Raw genomic sequence first — 23,618 nt, 5'->3', positions numbered from 1 at the left:
GGATCTTTCAGTCTTTTTGAAATGAGATAAATGCTGTTTCCAAGGAAATCATGGTAAATTGAGAGTGTAAAGAAAACAAAACACACATGAAATATAAGGAGTATAAGAGTGAATACATACATTGAAATGAGATAGTTATTATGTCAGTTATGGCACATGCTATAAAATTTGAAAACAGAAACACAGACACAGACACACACACACACACACACACACATGCATATACACAAACAGAGTCATGGTGCCATATCTGAGGAGAATTAGTTTTAGCATCGGAATAAACAAAATCCTGGGTGATCAAGTCTCTTATAAAAATAATGGGGAAGACTGGAGCAGGGAGATGCGCCAGCTGCCCAGCCACACTGGAGTAGGAAGACGCACCAGCCGCCCAGCCAGACCGGAGCAGGAAGACGCGCCAGCCGCCCAGCCAGACCGGAGGAGGAAGTCCGGCCCCGCCCCGAGTGCTAGTCTCCAGGAAGCCCATCAACCCTTAAAACCCATCAAAGTGGGTGTGGCTACCAGCACGGTTGTGCGGCTGATCCAGGTACCCGGTTTCCAACTCCCCCACCCTAAGCTGCGATAACTCAAAATATTTCCCACAAGCTTTTGGGGATTGTAGCTATCAACACAAAACAACAACTGTACAGGTACCTGGTTTCTACCTCAGAGACTAGAGTAGGGAAGATACAGGTGGAAGCTCATTTCCCTTCACACTGGCTATACCCACCACCCTGAATACAGAGGCTCAAACTAGGAATAGACAACACCACCTACTGGAAGCAAGGAAAACAGTGTTCTGAGAGACTTTTTTTTCCTCTCTTTCTCTTTTCTTCTCTCTCTTCCACAACTTCAGCATATGTGAAACCAAGAACTGTGCATGAACAACTGAATTACCAAAGTAATATAATATAGAGGAATTGCATATGCCCCAACTCCCCCCCATTTTTTTCTTTATTTCTATCTTACTTCCCTTTCCCTTCTCTTCTCTTTTCTTCCTTGTTTTTTTTTCTTTTTTTTAAATTCGTATTCCCTCTATCCCAATTTCAATCTCATAACTTTTGCTATCTATACATAGGGTGACTATCTAAATAGGAGGATGAGTCTATACATTCTTTCATAAATTACCAGTCGAGTGGTTAGAGTTCTCCAAAGGTGCTAAGTTAGTTTAACCTCATACCCTCACTCCTTTCCCTTTAAGTATAACATCCTTCATCTGAAATTAAGTTTTCTATATGCCACCAGATATGGTACGCCTTTTATGAAACTAACAAATATATTCTTAAGTAATAATTAAAACCAATATCTATAGTCTTAGAATCTAACTATAAATGTATTAATAATGAAAACTTGTCCTTAGATAATGTACTGTTGATATTGGGATCTGTTAACATTGTCTTTCTCTGCAAAAGAGGGATTTTGGAGCTATACAAGAACAATACAAATATATAAGGGGAAAAACTTTAGCACAACAGTTTCACAAAGCTAGAAAGAATCATGATCTGTATGAAAAGACAAGAAAAGAAAGGACCACAAACAATACAGGTCAATTCAACATTAGATGAGGTAATATCTGCAGCTGATGGAATGTCAGACAAAGAGTTCAGGATATACATGCTTCAGATGATCTGGAGTCTCAAGAAAGACATTATTCATCAAATTCAGACAATGAAAAATCACTTTGACAATGAATTACATAAACAAATCCAAGAAGCAAAAGATCAACTCTATAGGGAGTTAGAGGATATAAAAAACAAACAAACAGAAATCCTGGAAATGCAGGAAACAATAAACCAAATTAAAAACTCAAATGAGAGTATTACCAGCAGAGTAGAACACTTGGAAGAGAGAACTTCAGACAACGAAGACAAAGTTTTTCAACTTGAAAAGAACATAGACAGCTCAGCGAGAATGTTAAGAAATCATGAGCAGAACATCCAAGAATTATGGGATAACATCAAGAAACCAAACCTAAGAGTTATTGGGATACAAGAGGGTACAGAGGTCCAAACCAAGGGAATGAGCAATCTATTCAATGAAATAATACTAGAAAACTTCCCAGACTTAAAGAATAAAAAAGAAATGCAAATACTAGAAGCCTACAGGACACCGAATATACAAAATCATAAGAGATCCACACCAAGACACATAATAATGAAGATGCCCAACATATATAATAAGGAGAGAATCTTAAAAGCCACAAGAGAGAGGAAGCAGATTACATTTAGGGGTAAACCAATCAGGATAACTGCTGATCTTTCAACACAGACTCTGAAAGCTAAAAGATCCTGGAACAACATATTTCAAACGCTGAAAGAAAAAGGGTTCCAACCAAGAATCATGTATCCAGCAAAATTAAGCTTCAGGATTGAAGATGAAATAAAAATCTTCCATGATAAGCAAAAGTTAAAAGAATTTGCAGCTAGAAAACCAGCTCTTCAAAACATCCTTGGCAAAACATTACAGGAAGAGGAAATGAAAAATAACAATGAAAACCAACAATGGGAGGGAGTACAGTAAAGGAAAAACTAAGCATAGAGGAAAAACAAATCATGTTAAGTATCATACATAACCAAATATGGCTGGAAATACAAACCATATCTCAATAGTAACCCTAAATGTTAGTGGCTTAAATGCACCAATCAAAAGACATAGGCTAGTAGAATGGATTAAAAAAAAAGATCCAACAATATGCTGCCTACAGGAGACTCATCTGATAGGAAAAGACATACACAGACTGAAGGTGAAAGGTTGGGAAAAATCATATCACTCAAACGGACCATAGAAGCAAGCAGGGGTGTCCATACTTGTATCAAATAAAATAGACTTCAAGCCAAAGTTAATCAAAAGGGATAAACAAGGACACTACATACTGCTCAAGGGAACCATACACCATCAAGACTTGACGATCATTAATATATATGCCCCAAACAATGGTGCAGCTACGTTCATCAAACAAACTCTTCTCAAGTTCAAGAGTCTAATAGACCACAACACAATAATCATGGGAGATTTTAACACACCTCTCTCACCAATGGACAGATCTTCCAAACAAAAGTTGAATAAAGAAACCATAGAGCTCAATAATACAATTAATACCTTAGACTTAATTGATATATACAGAATATACCACCCAACATCAAGCGGATACACTTTCTTCTCAGCAGCACATGGATCCTTCTCAAAAATAGACCATATATTATGTCACAGGGCAAAGCTTAGCATTTACAAAGGAGTTGAGATACTACCATGCATTTTATCTGATCATAATGGAATGAAATTGGAAATCAATAATAAAATGAGAAAGGAAAAACCCTACATCACATGGAGATTAAACAATATGCTACTGAATGAACAAAGGGTTACAGAAGACATCAAAGAGGAAATTAAAAAATTCTTAGAGGTAAACGAAAACTCAGAAACAACATATCGAAATCTTTGGGACACTATGAAAGCAGTACTAAGAGGAAAATTCATTTCATGGAGTTCATTCCTTAAAAGAAGGAAAAGCCAACAAATAAATGACCTCATACTACACCTCAAAGCCTTAGAAAAAGAAGAACAAATCAGCAGCAAATACAGTAGAAGGCAAGAAATAATTAAAATTAGAGCAGAAATCAATGAAATCGAAACAAAAGAAACAAACGAAAAAATTGACAAAACTAAAAGTTGGTTCTTTGAAAAAATAAATAAGATTGATAGACCATTAGCCACACTAACAAAGAGAAGAAGAGAGAGAACCCAAATTACTAGCTTACGGGATGAAAAAGGCAACATCACAACAGACAATTCAGAAATACAGACGATAATTAGAAATTATTTTGAAACCCTATACTCTAATAAAATAGAAGATAGTGAAGGCATAGATAAATTCCTTGAGACATATGAACTACCCAGATTGAATCAGGAAGATATAAACAACCTAAACAGATCAATATCAAGGGAGGAAATAGAAGAAGCCATCAAAAGACTACCAACCAAGAAAAGCCCAGGACCGGATGGATATACAGCAGAGTTTTACAAAACATTTAAAGAGGAACTAATACCAATACTCCATAATCTATTTCAGGAGATAGAAAAAGAGGGAGAACTCCCAAATTCATTCTATGAGGCCAATATCACCCTGATTCCCAAACCAGAGAAGGACACCTCAAAGAAAGAAAACTACAGACCAATATCCCTAATGAATTTAGATGCAAAAATCCTCAATAAAATTCTGGCAAATCGTATACAAAAACATATCAAAAAGATTGTGCACCATGATCAAGTAGGATTCATCCCTGGGATGCAAGGTTGGTTCAATATATGGAAATCAATAAACGTTATTCACCACATCAATAGACTTAAAGATAAGAACCATATGATCATCTCGATGGATGCAGAAAAAGCATTCGACAAAGTACAGCATCCCTTTATGTTCAAAACATTAAAAAAAACTAGGGATAACAGGAACTTACCTCAAAATTATAAAAGCTATATATGCTAAGCCTCAGGCTAGCATCATTCTAAATGGAAAAAAACTGAAGGCATTCCCTCTAAAATCTGGAACAAGACAGGGATGCCCTCTCTCACCACTTCTATTCTATAGAGTTCTCGAAACACTGGCCAGAGCAATTAGACAGACAAAAGTAATTAAAGGCATAAAAATAGGAAAAGAAAAACTTAAATTATCACTATTTGTGGATGATATGATCCTATACCTAGAAGACACAAAAGGGTCTACAAAGAAACTACTAGAGCTAATAAATGAATTCAGCAAAGTGGCTGGATATAAAATCAACACACATAAATCAAAGGCATTCCTGTATATCAGCGACAAATCTTCTGAACTGGAAATGAGGAAATCCACCCCATTCACAATATCCTCAAAAAAAAATAAAATACTTGGGAATCAACCTAACAAAAGAGGTGAAAGATTTATACAATGAAAACTACAGAACCCTAAAGAGAGAAATAGAAGAAGATCTTAGAAGATGGAAAAATATACCCTGTTCATGGATAGGCAGAACTAACATCATCAAAATGGCGATATTACCAAAAGTTCTCCATAGGTTCAATGCAATGCCAATCAAAATCCCAACGGCATTTCTTGTAGAAATAGATAAAGCAATCATGAAATTCATATGGAAAAATAAAAGACCCAGAATAGCAAAAGCAATTCTAAGCAGGAAGTGTGAATCAGGAGGTGTAGCGATACCAGATTTCAAACTGTACTACAAAGCAATAGTAACAAAAACAGCATGGTACTGGTACCAAAACAGGCGGGTGGACCAATGGTATAGAATAGAGGACACAGAAACCAATCCACAAAATTACAACTATCTTACATTCGATAAAGGGGCTAAAAGCATGCAATGGAGGAAGGATAGCATCTTCAACAAATGGTGCTGGGAAAACTGGAAATCCATATGCAACAAAATGAAACTAAATCCCCTCCTCTCGCCATGCACAAAAGTTAACTCAAAATGGATCAAGGACCTTGATATCAAATCAGAGACTATGCTTCTGATAGATGAAAATGTTGGCTCCGATCTACATATTGTGGGGTCAGGCTCCAAATTCCTTAATAGGACACCCATAGCACAAGAGTTAATAACAAGAATCAACAAATGGGACTTACTTAAACTAAAAAGTTTTCTCTCAGCAAGAGAAACAATAAGAGAGGTAAATAGGGAGCCTACATCATGGGAACAAATTATTACTCCTCACACTTCAGATAGAGCCCTAATATCCAGAGTATACAAAGAACTCAAAAAATTAAACAATAAGAAAACAAATAACCCAATCAACAAATGGGCCAAAGACCTGAACAGACACTTCTCAGAGGAGGACATACAATCAATCAACAAGTACATGAAAAAATGCTCACCATCTCTAGTAGTCAGAGAAATGCAAATCAAAACCACCCTAAGATACCATCTCACTCCAGTAAGATTGGCAGCCATTATGAAGTCAAACAATAACAAGTGCTGGCGAGGATGTGGGGAAAAGGGTACTCTTGTACATTGCCGGTGGGACTGCAAATTGGTGAGGCGAATATGGAAAGCAGTATGGAGATTCCTGGGAAAGCTGGGAATGGAACCACCATTTGACCCAGCTATTGCCCTTCTCGGACTATTCCCTGAAGACCTCAAAAGAGCGTACTACAGGGATACTGCCACATCGATGTTCATAGCAGCACAATTCACAATAGCTAGAATGTGGAACCAACCCCGATGCCCCTTAATAGATGAATGGATAAAAAAATGTGGCATTTATACACAGTGGAGTACTACGCAGCACTAAGAAATGACAAAAGCATGGAATTTGCAGGGAAATGGATGGCATTAGAGCAGATGATGCTAAGTGAAGCTAGCCAATCCCTAAAAAACAAATGCCAAATGTCTTCTTTGATATAATGAGAGCAACTAAGAACAGAGCAGGGAGGAAGAGCAGGAGGAAAAGATTAACATTAAACAGAGACATGAGGTGGGAGGGAAAGGGAGAGAAAAGGGAAATTGCATGGAAATGGAAGGAGACCATCATTGTTATACAAAATTACATATAAGAGGTTGTGAGGGGAATGGGAAAAAAATAAGGAGAGAAATGAATTACAGTGGATGGGATAGAGAGAGAAGATGGGAGGGGAGGGGAGGGGGGATAGTAGAGGATAGGAAAGGTAGTAGAATACAACAGTTACTATTATGGTATTATGTAAAAATGTGGATGAGTAACCGATGTGATTCTGCAATCTTTGTAATGTTTTGAATAACCAATAAAAAAATTTAAAAAAAATAAAAATAATGGGAAAATACTTGTATAACCTATGCACATCCTGAAATATATTTTAAATCATCTCTGGATTGCTTATAATAACTAATAATATTTAAATACTACATAAGTACTTATTGTATTACACTGTTTAGGGAAAACTAACAAGAAAAAAAATTTATAAGTTAGTTGAAATTATAGATGCAAAAATCATACATACACGCTGAGCACGGCACACACCTGTAATCCCAGCAACTTGGGAGATGGAGACAGCAGGATCCCAAGTTCAAAGCCAGCTTCACCAAATTAGTGAGGCCCTAAACAACTCAGTGAAACCCTGTCTCTAATAAAATACAAAATAGGGCTACGGATGTGGGTCAGTGGTTGACCACCCATGATTTCAACTCGTGGTACCCTGCAAAAAAAAATCATACATGCAGAGGTTGAATGTATATATTATTAGGTGCTAGCAAAAATCAAATATGATACAATCTAGTTTAGCAAAAATATCTGTATATGCCTAGAAATATGTTTATGAGAACATGATCATATTATTAATTCATGATTATTTAAAGAATTTAACAAGCTAAAAAGTTTCTTCTCTAAAAAAGAAACAATTTGTGAGGTGAATAAGAGCCTACAGCTTGGGAGCAAATTTTTACCCCTCACACATTAGATAGAACATCAATCTCTAGGGTATATAAAGAACTCAAAAGCAAAGCACCGAAAAAACAAATAACCCAATCAATAAATGGGCCAAGAACCTTAACAGACACTTCTCAGAAGAGGATATACAATCAATCAACAAATATATAAAAAAATGCTCATCATCTCTAGCAATTAGAGAAAAGCAAATCAAAACTACTCTAAGATATCATCTCACTCCAGTCAGAATGGCAGCTATTATGATGCCATTATAAGTGTTGGCAGGATGTGGGGGGGAAAGTACACTCATACATTGCTGGTGGGACTGTAAATTGGTGCAGCCAATATGGAAAGCAGAATGGAGATTCCTTGGAAATCTGGGAATGGAACCACCATTTGACCAAGATATCCCTCTCCTTGGTTTATACCTAAAAGGTATAAACATGCTACAGGGACACAGCCACATCAATGTTTATAGCAGCACAATTCACAATAGATAAATTGTGGAGACAACATAGATGCCCTTCAGTAGATGAATGGATTAAAAAAATGTGGCATATATGCACAATGGATATTACTCAGCATTAAAAGAGAATAAAATCAAGGTATTTGCAGGTAAATGGATGGTGCTGGAGAAGATAATGCTAAGTGAAGTTAGCCAATTCCAAAAAAAAAATGCTGAATATTTTCTCTGATATAAGGAGGCTGAATCATAGTGGGGTAGGGAGGGGTAGCATGGGAGGAATAGACAAACTCTAGATAGGGCAGAGGGGTGGGAGGGGAAGGGAGGAGGCAGGGGATTAGCAAGGATGGTGGAATGTGATGGACATCATTATCCACAGTACAGGTATGAAGACACAAATTGGTGTCAACATACTTTATATACAGAGATATAAGAAATTGTGTTACATATGTGTACTAAGAATTGTAATGCATTTTGTTGATATTTATTTTTTAAAAAGCAATTTAAAATTTTTTAAAAAGAATTTAGGATAGTGAATGGACATAGCATTCGTTTTGTTTCCTTGTCACAAATTCATATCATTTTGCAAGAAAGTGTTATATTTATAACAGGAAAACTGCTTAAAATACAAAGACATATATAAAAATGATTACATAGCTACCTGTATGTCATCTATGATAAGAAATACAAGGACATGCTTGGACAACCCTAGCCCAGGGTGGTTGCCTTTCCCAGAGGCCCTGTACCTTTCAGGACGGAACTCCTCAGGCTCTGGCCAGTGCTGTGGGTCTCGATGAAGAACAAAGATTGATATCATCACCACTGTCCCCTTGCTAATGGGCACTCCATTGATTTCAACATCTTTCTTACAGACCCTCTCAAGTCTGCCAGCAATTGGGTACAATCTGAGAGTTTCATTCACCACCATGTCCAAGTACTCCATCTGTAACACAGTATCATAGGTAGCAGGTGCCTGAAGAGAAAAAAAGAGATTTTTGGAAATTCATGTTTGGAACTAACTTTAAACTCAATCTACATAGTTTTATTAAAGTGTTAGAAGGTCCCAAGAATAACAGAATGGTGAAGGAGAGTAATGCTTACAACTGACTAAGCATTGTAATAACAATCATGTCCATTTGACAACCATGTCCATGGCCCATTGAGAAGTGCAGAGTAGTTATGAACATAAGAGGCCTATGGAACAATACCAAATTCAGTGTATAATATCCTCAGCATCATCATGTACAATTTTTCCTCATATGAGGAAAAGTAACTAATAGAATATGACAATTACACTCAGGCAAAATATGTGAAAGTCACTGTTACCTTTCTCTAGAAAAGTCACATGCCTATTTCAAGGAAATAGAAAAGAGGAAATAACACATTATGTATCAGTTTTTTCTTGAATAATCCTGCTTTGAGTATGTGTGTGTGTGTGTGTGTGTGTGTGTGTGTGTATATATATATATATATATATATATATATATATATATATATATATATATATATGTAAAACTTAGAGATAACACTACATCATGTAAAAAATGTTGGGAGAAACTGGTAACTTCCATCCCAGTACCACCAAAAGAAGGCTAAGATTCGATGGCACCATGTCAAACAATTTCAGTTTCAGAGACCATTCTAAGGAGGACAGGAAGTCACTCTCATCCCCACCCTCTGTTGCTGAACCAATCTCCTAGTTGTATTTCATGGCTTCATTGTGAGCTCTGAAGAAGAGGCTTTGTGCCCACTTCACTGCCAAACCAGCCATGTCAGCCCCAGAGACCAGGTGTCTTCATATCCAATAGACTCAATAGACTTCCTGTTTAGGCAGAGGTCTGAGGACAGCAGGCACAACATGTGGCTAATGCCTGGTATGACATTGGAGAGGATACAAGATAGAAGTAAAGGTTTGGCTCAGGAGCCAGAAAACCTGACTCATCCCCTGGCTGCTTCTCTCTAATACATGACTAGAGTGTGAAGATGTGTGGAGCAGAGCAGAGTCGGCCTGCCCACCAAGCCCAGGATCACTCAGGAGACAGCCAGGCAGGAGCTCATGCCACAGATCAGCAGAGCCAATGATCTGGACACTTGAGTGACACATGCTTACACTTCCTGGGTGTCATCATGGTAACTGGTAATGGATACAACTGAAACTACTCTTTTAAAAATTCCTTGTAGTTTTGGGAATAGAATTTTCCCAAAAATACTGTTTTCTCCTTCATTTGTCTCTTCAGATCCTTTCCAAATAGAGCTGGTGAAAAGAATCAGTGTATATATTTTGGTCAAAGCCTCCTAGGAAGTAATGAAGAGGGAGTCTTGTTGAGGCTCTGCCTCTCTTCTCTCTCTCCAGGTACCATCTTCTCATCTTATTGGGCAAAGCCGCATCAATCTCCTGCTGCAGTTTGGTCTGGGCATCAGGATGGGTGGCCAGTTCATACAAAATGAAGGAAAGAGCACTGCTAGTGGTCTCATAGCCAACAAAAATTAAGATAATTGATTGAGCCACAAGCTCCAGATCAGACAGGGCTAATGGAAGAGGAAACACAACTTAGGTAAATCCAGCAAATCACAACATCAGAAGTTTAGATGAGGGCTGGGGATGTGGCTCAAGCGGTAGCGCACTCACCGGGCGTGTGTGCTCCTGTGGATTCTGAACATAGCCTCCTGGCCAGAGAGTGGCTGGCTTTGTCTCCTGTTACATTTGTTTGCTTAGGGAGAAGTCCTGGACTTCAATATTTTGTTTTACTACCTTAATTCTTCACCAAAGATGCCACAGATTAATCTCCTGACATTTTTAGAGTTCCTCATCAGATTTTGGGCAAGCTTCTTGAAAGATCCCACCATGCTTGAAGCTATGAACTTTGTACTGACACCTGGAGGGCCCATCCTGGCTCCCTGGCCTGCACACATCCTTGTGCTGGCCTTTGGACATGAGGCAAAACCTAAAGAACCCCATGCCTGCTCCATGAGGGGCCAGACAGTGCCAGCTAGCCTGAGGATGCCTTCTGTGGTGAGTTTGTAAAGTGAGAGGTTTGGAAATGCAATGATTCTTGACCATATAAAATCTGATGAAATTACAGCACCAGGAAAATAATTTTTATGCTGAAATGTTATCTATTGAAGAGAAGAGATATAATAAAACATTTTTCCTCTATTTAAAAAAATCATTTCAACTGATATATAAGAACATTAAGCTGTACATATTAACAATGTACCTGATTACTTTGATATATGTATATGCTGTTTGATGTTTATGTCAGTTTAGAAACATCTTTAATTGCATTTATCATTTCCTGATGGTGGATGTTTTCAAAATCTATTAGGCTCAGTTAATAAGAACAATTTTAACATAGTGCTGCAATAAACATGGGAGTGCAGATGTCTCTTTGACATACTGATTTCATTTCCTGTGGTTATACACCTAGTAGTGAGATTGCTGGATTATACAGTGGGTCTGTATTTGATTTCTGAGGGCCCTCCTCACAGTTTTCCATAAAGGCTGTCCTAATTTGCATTCTAGTCAGCAATGTACAAGGACTCCTTTTTAGAGCATTTGGGCTTTTTCTATCAGCAATATTTACGCCTTGACAAACTAAATTCCATGCCCATTATTTAATTGTAAATGCTTTCTCTCTGGTTCATTATTTTTTCAGTATTTCGAATATATAATTTTATTTATTATTTAAGTCTTTTTTATTAGTTCTTTTAAGTTATATTAGAGCAGAGTCTATTTTGACATAATTATAAAAGCATGGAGTATATCTTACTCTAATTCAGTTCCCTCTCTAATTCATTCTTGTTTCTCAATCACCAGATGCTAAATTCTTTATTCTCCCCAAATGAAAACCCTCTACTACTCTCAACCAGGAGAGAACCTTTTAAAAATATACAAAAAAGTATGGAAGTCATACATCCATAGGCAAATAAATTATCAAAAATGAACCTCCTCTGTAACCACCACCAGATTTTACCTGTTGTTTCTCTTGAAGGCGACTTTCTTTCATTCTCTTTATAGCTTTCTTTCAAAAATTTGTGACATCCTTTGGAAACAGAGAGATATTCATTGCCTCATAAATTGGAGTAAGGAATGGAAAGATTGCTGTAGGGAAAAGAAAAAACAAAGGACACTTCAGTGAAAAATGTAAAATTTACCTGGAGCAATTACATCTTTTCTAACTATCAGAAAAGTGGAAGTCACAAGGGTTCCTAAAGAGGAACTGTTCCTGTTGGGACAACTGATTGAGCTCCAGGCCACTGGCTGAGCAAGAGGATGTCATATATATGGCCACCACCAAATCAGTGAGATCAGTGGCCCCTTCTGCCTCTGTGGAGTGACCAAAGGAGCAAGATGAAAACTCTGACCGCTTTCCCCTTCATGTACTGGAATAGAGTGTCTTTGGATAAAACTAGGTTTTAGTCTGAGGCTGCAGTTAATCATGCTCTTCAAGAAAGAGCAGTCAGGATGGGACCAACAGAGCCTGTGTTCCTCAAGCACCATGGGAGGAATCCAGAAGGCATTATTAGAAAGAAAATTGGGAAACTCAAAGTATGGGCAAATTAATCAATATATACATAAATAAACACTGGATGAAAGAAGAAAATAAAGTGAAATAGATAAAGTATTGAAAGGAAAAAGGAGACATTAATATATCAAACTTATGGAATGGAGAAAAAGCCATCATTGCTCAGAGGGAAATTCTTATCTATTAAATAAAAACAAAGATCACAAATCAATGATCAAACTTTACATAATAAATCATGAAAAAAAGAAAAGCAAATTAAACTTAAAGGAAACAGAAGGAAGAAAATATTAAGGACCAAAGTGGAAACTAATCAAATAAAAAATAAAATCAATAGAAAAAATTAATAAAAACAAATGCAATTCTTTGGGAAAAAAAAAACAACAAAATTTGCAAAACAATAGCTACACTGACCCAGAAATAGAAAGGCTACCATTAGTAGCATTCAAAATGAAAACTGGGGAAATACTGACATTATAAACATAGAAAGAATTATAAAGATATTGTAACAATCAGATTATCGTAACAATTATACATATTACATAAATGAAATAGACAAATTCCTAAAAAGACACAAACAACAGAAACTAACACAAAAACTAATACAAAATATATATTGACATACAGCATGTGATGAGACTAAATTTGAAATTAAGAACTTTTCTACAAAGTGAAGCTCAGGTCCAGATATTCCATGGACAATTCTAACCAAACATTAAAAGAACTAATACCAATTCTTTACCTCTTTACAAACATTCATAGAAATACCTAGTATTTCTAAATATCGAATATAGTGAACACTTGTAAAAGATCCTAAAATGCCTGTGTTAACCTAATCCTAAGACTTAACAAAAAGATAACACAGGAGAAATACAAACTGATATATATTATAATTATGGATGCAAAATCTCAACAAAATAATTTGGTGTTCTCTTCTCTCTCTCTCTCTCTCTCTCTCTCTCTCTCTCTCTCTCTCTCTCCACTTATCTATCTCCCCAAAGTCTCTTTCTCTCTTTTCTCCTGCTACTAGCTAACATCTTTGGATTCCTCTTTTATGCTTCCTAAGATCTAATAACTCTATATCCTCATCTCCTAACTCCTTAACATCTCATCCTAAACCCACCCCCTCGTTCTCTCTTTGCCCACCAATATAAACTGTAGGTCCTTTTGCAACCTACTGCTTACATTCTTAATAATAATCAAACTCACCATTTCTGTCTGTTGTGACAAAACTGTAAACATCTCAATAGAAGCTATTTGGTTTAATTAAGCCTGAATATTGTTTGCATTGGGATATGTTAATATTGATCTCCTCCTTAAAGGAGTGGTCATGGAATTCTGCAGGGACACTATAAGTCTATTGGTATAAACTGTAATACCTTAGATATACACTGCTAAAGGGAAAGACACAAAAACAATGTGAAAAAACAAAGGAAGAAAGTGCCCCAAACAAACCAAGATACATTACTAGAACCAATGGCCAGCACAGCAGAAGATATGTCCAAGAGGAGTTCAGGATGTATGTAATTAAAATGTTCTGTGAATGAAAGGATGATATAAGAGAGCAAACACAGGCAACAAAAGGTCATTTCAATACAGAGCTACACAGCCAAATACAGGAAGCAAAAGATTACTTCAATAAGGAGATAGAGATTCTACCAAAAAAAAAAAGGAAAAGAAATCATTGAAATGAAGGAAACAATAAAGCAAATTAAAAACTCCATAGAAATCATCACCAACAGACTAAATCACTTGAAAGAGAGGACCTCAGACAATGAAGACAAAATATATAATCTTGAAAGTAAAGTTGACCACACAGTGAAGATGGTAGGAAACCCTGAACAGCCATGAACAGAACATTCATGAATTATGAAAAGGCCAAATGTAAGAATTATTGAGATAGAAGAAGGCATAGAGTTCCAAAACAAAGGAATGAACAATTTATTTGATGAAATAATATCAGTAACTTTTCCAAACCTGAATAATGAATTGGACAATCAAATACAAAAGGCTTACAGGACACCAAGTGTACAAAATCACGACAGATTCTACACCAAGGCACATAATAATGAAAATGCCTAACATACAGAATAAAGAAAGAAATTTTAAAGCCCCAAGAGAAAGGAATCAGATTACATACAGAAGGAAATCAATTAGGATCTCTGCAGATTTCTAAACCCAGACCTTCAAAGCTAGAGGGTCTGGGAACAATATATACCAAACTCTGAAAGAAAATGATGCCAATCAAGAATCTTACATTCAGCAATATTAAGCTTTAGATTTCATAATAAAGTGAAAACCTTCCATAATAAACAAAAATTGAAAGAATTTAAAACTAGAAAGCCTGGACTACAGAGTACAACCTTAGCAAAATATTCCATGAAGAAAAAATGAAAAACAACAATGAAAATCAGCAAAGGGAGGAAGTACACTAAAGGAAAAGCCAATCAAAGGAGAAACCAAGTCAAGTTAAAAACAAAAAATAAAGCAAAATGACTGGAAATATGAACCATGTTTCAATAATAACCCTGAATGTTAATGGCCTAAACTCATCAATCAAAAGACATAGACTGGCAGAATGGATTTTTTAAAAAACCAACAATATGCTGGCTTCAAGAGACTTATCTCATAGGAAAAGACAACCACAAACTGAAGGTGAAAGGTTGGGAATAAATATACTACTCACATGGACTGTGTAAACAAGCACAGGTTTCCATCCTCATATCAAATAAAGTAGACATCAAGACAAAGTTAATCATAAGGAAAAAAGAAGGACATTTTATACTGCTTAAGAAAACCATTCATCAACAAGATTGAATGAAATAAACAAGAAATAACAATTATAAATACTTATGCACCAAACAATGAATTATGGGCTAGCAAGAAAAGGACAAATGTAATGGCCGTCTACATTCATCAAACTCTTCTCAATTTTAAGAGTAAAATAGACCACAATACAATAATACTGGGTGACTTTAACACAACACATTCACCATTGGATAGACCTTCCAAACAAAATCTAAACAAAGAAACTATAGAATTCAATAATACAATCAATAACTTAGACTTAACAGACATATAGAGAATATTTCATCCATCAATGAGTGAATACAATTTCTTCTCAGCAGCACATGGATCCTTCTCTAAAATAGGCCATATATTATGCCACAAAACAACTCTTAGCAAATACAAATAGAGATACTACCCTGCATGCCATCAGATTATAATGGAATGAAATTAGAAATTAATGATAAAATGAAAAACAGAAGCTACTCCAACACCTGGAGACTAAATAATATGCTACTTAATGAGCCAGGGATAGCAGAAAACATCAGAGAAGAGATTAAAAAATTCTTAGAGGTAAATGAGACCACTGATACAACATATTGAAATCTCTGGGACACTATGAAGAAGGTACTAAGAGGAAAGTTCATTACATGGAGTTCATTTCTTTAAAGAACAAAAAATCAATAAATGAAGGACCTAAAATTACATCTCAAAGCCCCCCAAAAAAGAACAATCAACACCAAAAGTAGTAGAAGATAGGGAATAATTAAAATCAGAGCTGAAATCAATGAAACTGAAACAAAAGAAACAATTGAAAAAATTGACAAAACACAAAGTTTGTTCTTTGAAAAAATAAATAAAATTCATAAACAATTAGCCACACTAATAAAGAAAGAGAAAACTTAAATTACTAAAATCTGTGATGAAAAAGGAAATATCATGATGGACACATCTGAAATACAGAAGATAATTAAAACTATTTTAAAAATTTATACTCCAATTAAATAGAAAATATCAAAGACATCGACAAATTTCTAGAGTCATAATCTATCCAAACTGAATCAAGCTAATATACACCAAGTTAAACAGATCAATTTCAAGAAAGTAAATAGAAGACACCATCAAAAGCCTACATACGAAGAAGAGCTCAACCAGTCAGATTATCACAAGACCTTCAAAGAAGACCTAATACCAATACTCCTTAAATTATTCCATGAAATAGCAAAAGAGGGGACATTTCCAAACTCAATCAATCACTCTGATTCCAAAACCAGCCAAAGACACATCAATAAAAGAAAATTTCAGACCAATATCTTTGATGAACCTAGATGCAAAAAGTCTCAGTTAAATTCTGGCAAATTTATACTATCAAAAGTGTTATACAGATTTAATGTAATCCCCATTAAAATCCCAATGACATTCTTCATAGAAATAGAAAAGGCAATCATAAAATTTATTTGGAAAAATAAGAGACCCAGAATATCTAGCAATCCTTAGCAAGAAAGTGAAGCAGGAAGCATCACTATACCAGACCTTAAACTATACTACAGAGCTATAGTAACAAAACAGCATGGTATCTGCACCAAAATAGACTTGTTGACCAATGGTACAGAATAGAGGACACAGAGACCAACCCACATGAGTATGGTTATATCATACTAGACAAAGGTGCCAAAAACATTTACTGGGGAAAAGAGCCTATTCAACAAATGGTGCTGGCAAAACTGGACATCCATATTGGCACCAAAACAGACATGTAGACCAATGATACAGAACAGAAGATACAGAGACAAACCTACACAAATACAGTTATCTCATGCTAGACAAAGGTGCCAAAAACATTCACTGGGGAAAAAAACCTCTTCATCAAATGATTCTGGGAAAACTGGAAATCCATATGTAGCAAAATAAAATTAAGTCCCTACCTCTCACCCTGCATAAAACTTAACTCACAGTGAATCAAGGACCTAGGAATTAGGCCAGAGACCCTGCACCTAATAGAAGAAAAAGTAGGCCCAAACTTTATTAAGTCAGATTAGACTCTGACTTCCTTAACAAGACTCCTAAAGTGCAAGAAATAAAATCAATAAACAATAAATGGGATGGATTCAAACTGAAAAGCTTCTTATCAACAAAAGAAACAATCAATAAGATGAAGAGAGAGCCTAAAAAATGGGAGCAAATTTTGACAATATGCACATCATATAGAGCACTAATCTCCAGGATATATAAAGAACTCAAAAAACTTAACACCAAACACACACACACACACACACACACACACACACACACACACACACACCAGCAAATAACCCTATCAATAAATGGGCTAAGGAATTGAACAGACATTTCTCAGAAGAAGATATACAATTGATCAATAAATATATGAAAAAATGTTCAATATCTCTAGTAATTAGAGAAATGCAAATCAAAACTACTCTAAGATTTCATCTCACTCCAGTCAGAATGGCAGTTATGAAGAATACAAGCAGAAATATATGTTGGTGTGAATGTGAGGGGAAAGGCACTTACATTGCTGGTGGGACTGCAAATTGGTGCAACCACTTTGGAAAGCAGTATGGAGATTCCTCAGAGAAACTGGAATGAAACCACCATTTGACCCAGCTATCCAACTTCTTGGTTTATACCCAAAGGATTAAAAATCAGCATAATACAGTGATGCAGCCACATCAGTGTTTATAGCAGCTCAATTCACAATAGCTAAACTTTAGAACCAAACTAGATGCCCATCAACAGTTGAATAGATGGAAAATGTGTTACATATACACAATGGAATATTATTCAGCATTAAAAGAGAGTAAAATCATGGAATTTTCAGATAAATGGATGGAGTTGGAGAATAACATGCTAAGTGAAGTAAGCCAATCCCAAAACACAAAAAGCCAAATGTTTTCTCTCATAAGTGGATGCTGATCCATAATGGGGGGTGGGGGGTTCATCCAAGGAATGGAGGAACTTTGGATAGGGCAAGGGAAATGGAGGGGAGAAGGGTGTAGGATTGATGGTGGAATGAGATGGACATCATTACCCTAGGAACATGTATGATGACACAAATGGTGTGAATCTACTTCATCTACAAGTACAGAAGTGAGTGAAAAGTTGTGCTCCCTTTGTGTTTTATGTAGTGGAATGCATTCTGCTGTCATCTATAATTCATTAGAACAAATAAATAAATAATTTTTTAAAAAAATAAATGAAGTACTCACACATGCTTCAGGATGGAAGAATTTGAAAATACAATGATAAATGAAAGAAGCCACGTATTGTAGGATTCATTAATACAAAATTCACAAGGCCTGGGGATGTGGCTCAAGCAGTAATGTGCTCGCCTGGCATGCGCAGGGTGCTGGGTTTGACCCTCAGTACCACATAAAATAAACATGTTGTGTCCACCAAAAACTAAAAAATAAATATTAAAAAAATTCTCTCTCTCTCTCTCTCTCTCTCTCTCTCTCTCTCTCTCTCTCTCTCTCATCTCTATCTCTATCTCTATCTCTTGAAAAAAAGAAAATTCACACTATCAGCAAATCTATAGAGTCAGAAAATAGATCCATGATTGCTTAGGCTTGGGGAATAGAGAGTTGATAATGAAATGGTAGCCTGTTTCTGAGTTGATAAATGGTCACTAGTGGCTGAGTATATCTTTGTACTGAAAACAATTTAATTGTATAATTAAGTGGGGTGATTAAAAGATTATTAATTATGTATCAATAATGATCTTATTTAAATAAAGAAAGGGAACAAATAACATGGTATTCCACATACTTATTGAGAGAAGCAAAGGGTCAAAGAAATTAAATTTTAAGAGCTTCTTGACTTTCTCCACAAAGGGATCTTGTGGGTTGTTGAGGGAATCGATGTTCACTCCAAATGATGTAGCAGTGATCACATCCATGCTGTAGGCCCCAAAGATGCTGAATAGAGAAAGATATGGAAAGATAAAACCAGTGCCTCTTCCCAATCCTTCCACTATACATGCAGCAAGAAGTAGGAGTAAGTTCACATGCCCAGGCAAGACAAGCAGAGAGCCACACACTCACGGTTATCTGCTGAACTATCAGATGAGTCCATGATCCCTTCACACTGACTATGAGGCCTTTATGAGTTGCAAATGAGGTACTGCCCTTGTTCCAGGAGTGATGGGGACAGTGAGGTGAGTTAGACTCACCTCTGAACTCAAGAAGCTCACCCACACAGGGATAAGATCCATAATCAGACACACTACAGTAGCACAAATAGAATGTGAATAATAATAGTTGTGTACAAACTGAGCTTCATCAGGACAAGGGAGGAATAACTAAGTCTTCCTAGAGGACTCACAACAGGTGACCTTGACCTTGACAGTATTTTGTCTTCTAGTATATCCAAAGTCACAAATATTTGCAGCCAAACAAACCTTGGTGGATACAGTAGAGATCCTTTCTCCCCCAGCTGCCCTGTCTCCTTCTGGGAGCAGCTCCTTCTTGGATTAACAGTTGGAGTTGTGACTCCAAACCCTTGCTTTTGTCTGCTCATTGCACTAGCTCAACATTTGGAATTCGGTTCTGTGGCAGGCAGTTGGACGGGCTCCTATTGGAGCTTGGAATGCCAGAGCTGCCCTGCTACTTACTCTTTCAAGTTGATAAACTTGCCCTTCTCTGATTCCAGTCTCATGTTTTTCACCAACACATCTCCATACTGGTTAATGATGGGGAACATCTAGCACAAAACACAAGATCACCCATAGTTAAGTGAGGAGACTCAGTCCCCAACGCTATGGCTTTCCCAGGATGAAGAAGTATGAGACATTTATAATGAATCTCATTATATCTCTTCTAAAACATAAAGACAAAAGAATATTTTTAGGAAGTTAAAATTCAGAGGACTATCCGTTTGAAAGGGACAACTATCTATCACACTTTCTACCCATACCCAGATTAATCCTTTAAGTTTCCAATGAAAAGCCTTCCTACTTTATTACCTCTTTGAGTTTTCCACTGGTGAAGGTTGGAGACAGCAGTGTTCTTATTCTCTTCCATTCTTCGTCCTCAGACACGCTGATGGCTTTTTTCATAAATCCCACTGGAACCAAATTCTAGAGTCCAAAGAAAAAAGAGATTTTGTCTACACAAATGTGGAGGTCTCCACAGGTGCAAAAGTTTGTTAAACAGCTTTATTTATTTAAAAAAATGTTTAGTGTGTAATAGTAGAAAAAGAACACCTGGACATAAGTCTAATGATGTGCAAGATTGACATCAAACCTACTAAAACCAGTGGGGAATGTGATAGTAAAAAAAGAACACCTGGACTTAAGCCTAATGATGTGCAACATTGACATCAAACCTACTAAAACCAGTGGGGAATGTGATAGTAGGAATAAATGTGACTCCATTTTGTTTTATGACCTCATCCTGTAAAACAACCATGCCAAGTAGAAGAGTCATGACTGGGGCAAGATGTTCTTTTCCTTTTACTATAGAAACCTTTAAGAACATGGAACTACCTAATGGGGTATTGTTTCTATAACTAGGGTAACAGGGTTCTGTTTCTGTAACTGGGGTGACTGGGTTAACTGTGATTGGCTAGATTTCCCTCCACTTGACTACACTGTCCCGCTTCTGTAAACTAGTTTGCTTGCATTGGATAGACCCCCTGAACACCCGTTTTGCAGTTTTCAAACTTATAAGGAGTGCACTTGCAATTGTTCGGGGCTGATCAGGGGAAGAATTTATGTTCTGGTCAGCCACCACCGGTGTGCCTCAATAAAGGCTTGATTCGATTATACGTGAGTGGTCTGGAAGTCAGCTTATGAAACCCTGGGATGAAGCTTTATCTATAACATTGACTGCCTACTAGGTAGCTAGTTCTATGTCAGACACTCAATAGTATTTATTCCAAATGCCTAACCACCTGAGAGTTTGGAAGAGACACCAAGTACCTCACATCATTTTTGGACTTTATATTCCAACCCTTGTTTAGATGTAAAATTTCCCTTGGTTGGAAGCTTTTTCCAGGGGAATAGACAGGAAGAAGACTTAAGAAAACCTAGCATAACCCCCAGGGCTATGCAGAGCAGAAATGGGTTGGTGACAGATACCAGACGTTCGGTCAACTGTATGTTTCCTAAGACCAGTTCTGTCTTTACATGCATTTACAGCATAAGCATCTTGATAAAGGGGTGCTTAGGTATGATAATTTTAAAAATAATAATATTTGAAACTTAAAAGATTTTGTCTACATAAAACTCCCAGCTAATGTCAGAGGAAAAGAAAAACAAATAAATAAAAGACATATAGAAAAAAACACAAGTTATTAATGGAAGTTCTTCCAATATTTTCTACAAGGGCAGAGGGCGAAAGGAAGATAATTATATTTTTCACCTGGGAGCTAGCCCACCAAAGCAAAATCCCTGAAATTTAGTTCCATCATATAAAATATATTTTTGTATTAAAATGTATGCTTCCAGCCAGGCACAGTGGTCATGCCTGTAATCCCAGCAGCTCGGGAGTCTGGGACAGGATGATCACAAGTTCAAAGCCAGCCTTGGCAACGGTGAGGTGCTAAGCAATTCAGTGAGACCCTGTCTCTAAATAAAGTGCAACATAGGACCAGGGATGTGGCTCAGTGGTTGAGTGCCCCTGAGTTCAATGTTCAGTCCCACTGCACCCAAAAATAAATATATGCTTCCAGCACTCATTCACTGTAAAAATTTAGGAGATTAGGAACAGAGGGAAGTTTCTTCAACTTGATAAAGAGATTCTATAAAAAATCCATTTTCAGCTAACTATACACTTACTGGTGGCAAACTGAATGCTTTCTCCCAAGCATCAGGAACAATTCTACAATGTCTGCTCAGTCATATACAGAAATACAAGTAAAAACGTTCATCTGAGTGTAGATGTATTATTGAACATAGCAGCAAGTTCTATTATCATCCACAATTATCATACACTAATCAAAGTTTTTAAAAAATTTTTTGTGATGCTGAGGATTGAACTCCAGACTTTGTGCCTGCAAGGCAAGCACTCTACCAACTGACCTAAATCTAGCCCCCAAAGTTTTTAAAAAGTGAATATAGAGATTGTATGGGAATCCACACACACACATCAGCCTCATCTAAAATTGGGGTAAACTTTGGAAGATTAAAGTCTATATCCTTCAAAAGAAATGTTCACTCTCCTGGCTCTTATTCAATCTCACACTGGAACTCTGAGCTAATGTCAGAGGAAAAGAAAAACAAACAAATAAAAAGCATACAGACAGGATTTTCCCTATTTGTATGTGCAAACGTTGACCAATGTGGTCAACACACAAGAAACCAGGCACATTTCTAAGGTTAATGAAGAATTTGTGAAAACATATTAAAAACACAATCTAAATATGCACAAATATAGGCATGTGATACATTTGCACAGAGCTGCACACTCATACATATAGGCACACAAAACAGGAAAAATGAAAATAAAAAGCCTAGATTGTATCAATTTCCTGTTACTATAGAAATAGGAACTTAATAAATTTATAGTCATGTAAGAAATTATCATTGGGTAAAACAGAATAAATTATACATGCAACTGCCTGATAATTTGTTTGGCAAGGAATGCCCTCTGAACCTATAAATATCTCAGGATAAAAATCGAGTTAATAAATAAATAAATGTTACTTTGAATTAGTCAAAGGGGAACAAAGGGAAGGGTGAGGTGATGAGAATAGGAAAGACTGTAGAATGAATCACACATAACTTTCCTATCTTCATATATGAATACACAACTAGAGAAACTCCACATTATGTCCAAACACAGGCTTGGGAAGTTGTACGTCATGTAAGTATAATATGTCAAAATACATTCTAGTTCATGTATAAATGAAAAGAATAAATTAAAACTTAAATATGACTAATTAAATGTGAAAATTGTTGAAAAGTGAATGCTTACCCGCCAGTTAGTGAAGACAGAATAACATTCTTTGATGAGCACTGTTTTGATAATGCTTGGCTCCGTAATAAACAAAACAGGCTGTCGACCATCATATATGCTGTGTTAGAAAAATCGGGCTGATTAAATCTAACAGGCCTGATTCTGCAGCAGAAATCCAGACTTCGATCCTGATGTTACCTATTCTATCTGCCTAGTCCTACAATACATAGCAACATGAAGTTCTAGTTGGGGATTCTGACCACAGAAGCCACTGCAGTCTTCATAGCATAAAGGGTAATGTAGATAAAGTAGGTAGAAAGAGACAAAATACACCACCTAAGAGATCATAGTTAGAAATAGCATTGGAACACTTGTTAAATCTAGATGATGAATACAATAGTATTGCGTACACTACTTTCCATAACTTATTTATTTATTATTTATTGTAATTGTTGGTGGACAGAATGCCTTTATTTGTTTATTTTCATATGGTGCTAAGGACCAAACCCAGTGCCTCACACGTGCTAAGCAAGCGCT

General features: G+C 36.5%; 1 pseudogene; it reads right to left on the bottom strand.

The window, feature by feature from the left end:
* The window catches only part of LOC143384857 (cytochrome P450 3A9-like), a 28,952-nt pseudogene that overhangs the window by 1,113 nt on the left and 4,221 nt on the right, over positions 1-23,618 (bottom strand).

The sequence above is a fragment of the Callospermophilus lateralis genome, chromosome 19 (assembly GCF_048772815.1).
Source record: "Callospermophilus lateralis isolate mCalLat2 chromosome 19, mCalLat2.hap1, whole genome shotgun sequence".
NCBI lineage: Eukaryota > Metazoa > Chordata > Mammalia > Rodentia > Sciuridae > Callospermophilus > Callospermophilus lateralis.
The sequence above is the reverse complement of the archived record's forward strand: the minus strand, read 5'-3'. Positions and strand labels throughout refer to the sequence as shown.